Source organism: Gallinula chloropus (genome assembly GCF_964237585.1).
Source record: "Gallinula chloropus genome assembly, chromosome: 27".
Lineage (NCBI taxonomy): Eukaryota > Metazoa > Chordata > Aves > Gruiformes > Rallidae > Gallinula > Gallinula chloropus.
This window is the reverse complement of record NC_140112.1, coordinates 5,167,098-5,170,078: the sequence shown is the minus strand read 5'-3', so window position 1 is coordinate 5,170,078 and position 2,981 is coordinate 5,167,098.

The window sequence follows — 2,981 nt, the reverse complement described above, 5'->3', positions numbered from 1 at the left end:
AACCCAGCCTCTCTGGGGTGCTTGTATCTCCCTACTGATGTACTCTGATGTGGTGAGGAGTGTGTAGAGGCATCGAGTCCTTTTCCAGCACACACAGAGCGCTGTAAAAGCACTTTAACTACGGGCACTATCACTTCTTTTGTTAGCTTACTTCCCAAGGACAGGTGAACTACCAGTTAAAAGCCTGTTACGTGCATAAAATAAACTTACTGTTTACAAGGGATTAAACTAGAGATGCAGCTCCCTCCATCTGACACAGCTCCATTCAAAACCCCAAACCCTGGCAGCTTTCCAAGCAGTAATCAAATTATACTTTCTCTAATAAGTACTAAAACCGCATAAGAATAAGTTTTAAAAACCCCATTCCAACAAACCCACCCCAGACTCCCAATAAATTCCTTGTCTTCCCCTTGGCTCCAGCATTCACTGGCCCCTTGTTCCTGAAGCAGTCAGGAAAACCAGCTTGTGCTGAGCGAAGCCGTGGTTATCGCAGCAGGAAGCTCCTTGGAAGGAACTGCTGGAGGATGTCCTCATGATAAGAGCTGGTCCAGCTTTCATTGCCTAATCCCATTCCAAGTTTGACAGTTGTATTTACTTAAAACAAATGTTGCAATAAGTTTTGGGGTTCTTGGCTCAAAACTGAAGCACTTCACATGAGATGAAGGTGTCAGCAAATATTTGGGGGGGGTCAGGAGCAAACTGCTGCAGGATTTCCACTCCTTCCTGAGAAACTGGTTATTTCTTTTTCTTGGAAAGTATTTTCTAGGCTTCTCCACCTTTCTGTCTTAGCAAAGAAAGGATGGGAAACAAGGGGCAAAGGAGAATGGTGGCATCAGGATTCGCACCATACGATGCACAACCTGACACTTAGAAAGGTTCAACCTGTTGGAAGAGGGTCAGGAAGGTGGACTTGAAAGCACAGTCCACGTACTTCAAACCACAGCCTGTGAACTTCAAAGCACAGTCCACACACTTCCTCCAGTTGCCACCACCACACTTATCTTCAGTCCCTGGCTAACGACAGCTGACAGCCCAGCCCAGCTCATTTCAGGGACAGCAGCCCTGATTTTCAATCCTCTGACAAAGATGCTCCCTTTCCTACCTCCCCTTTTGAGGGACACGAGACCAAAGAGAACCCAGGAAGGCTGAGGACAAAGAAAGACCGTGGCAGGCAAACCCAAAGTGTCTCTGCCCAGCTGCTTGGTTGGTTTCTGACACCAATGCATCTCCCAGCAAGCCATAACAATATTTGTTTCTGTGGAAGCTCCTCTCTAAGCAGACCACGTTTGCTTCCTCCTTATCTGCCACCACAATGGGCTGAGGGGAATGTTTACTGACAGCAGATGAAATTACCTTCGACAGGCACCATGCATCTGCTGAAAGCAACAGCATCCTCACTGGAGCATCCCTGCACCACGCCACCCAGCAACCCCCCAACAAGAGGTTAAGTGTTTCATGTGGATCCTAACTTTATTATGAAAAGGAAGTCTCGTTGAAGAGGGAAAAGGTTTCCTTTAATAATGTTTAGAATACACTCAGCCCCGTTGCTATGGCGATGGAACAACTATTCTCTCCAAACAGGCGCTAAGACCCTAAAAATAAACAGGCCGACAAGGAATCAGGAAGGCAGGGCTCTGTCAGGCTGTGCCTGGCCCAGGGATCGTGCTGGTTCCCAACAGAAGGAAGACAGAGCAACGCCAGCGCCCAGACCCCGCGCCCACCGAGCGATTCCCACCTTTCCTGGGAGGCTGCTGCATCCAGCACCACACCAAGCAGAGCGCTGGATCCCACCCGCAACAGGCAGGGGCCCAGTGGGGGTTACTGGGGAGCCCACCGGTGGATAAGAAGGTCAGTATGGTGGAAGTGACAGGCTGTACCTGTGTCTGGGGACCTGTGAACAGGCGCACAGAGTACAGCCTGTTGGCGTATGCTCTCCACAGCCTCACATCCCCCCCCCGTTTTGCAGAGCAATGAGCACACCAGGACCAAACACCACCAGCAGCGGAGAGAGGAATGAAGAGGAGCCGAGCGCTCGGTTACCAGCCCCGGATCTCATCCCGGCGGTCCCAGGAGGAAGGAAACCCCCCCCCGACCTGCCCTCAGACGCTCCTGCGGGGCATCAGCTCGCCCGGGCAAGCCCGAAGCCCGCCAGGAAGACGCGCGCACAGCGAGGGGCAGCGGAGGGGGGGGGGGGAGGCTGCTCCTTCCCCCGGCCCTGCGAGAGGCCCGTCCCCAGCGCGGAGCGGGGGGAACCCGGCGGCGGGGAAAGGCCCCGGGGCGCCCCGCAGATCAAAGTCCCGGGGCCGGCTGGCTGCCGCCCTTCAAAGCGGGCGCTTTCGTTTCCCGGCTTCCTGACGGAGGCGAAGCCCCCGCACGCAGCCCGCCCACCCCCCCCCCACACTCCCCCCCTCCTCCTCCTCCGCCACCACGCACCGGCCCGGCCGGGTCCCGCGGCCCCCACGCCCCGGCCCTTCCGCCCAAAGACCCACCCCCCCCACCCCCCCCACGAGGCGACGAGTTTACCGGAGGGGCCGCCAGCCCCGTTCTCCCCCACGGCTCCCGCCCCGGGCCTCCTCATCCCCCCCGCCGGGTCCCTCCCCTGAGCAGGACGCGGCCCCTCCGCTCCCGGCCCGCAAAGCACCCCGGCGTGCCCGGCCGCCTCCGCTCACCGAGGAGGAGCCCCGCCGGTCCCCGGGCGTCACGGTCCCCTCGCGGCGGGCAGGTGCTGGGAGAGGCTCCCCCGCCGCCCTTCATGGCCGGGAGCCCCCCCGGCGGGCCGGGCGCCGGGCCCCCATCCCCGGGCGGGAGGAGCCAGGCGAGCAGCGAAGGGCAGCGGCGCGGAGGCGGTGGCGGCCGGGGGGGGAGGGGGAGGGGGGGCGGGGGGAGGGAAGCGGCGGCGGCGCGTTACATGGCGGGACGCGGAGCGCCAGTCCCTCCGCCGCGGAGCCTCCGCGGCCTCCGTACCCCACACTTCCGCCCGC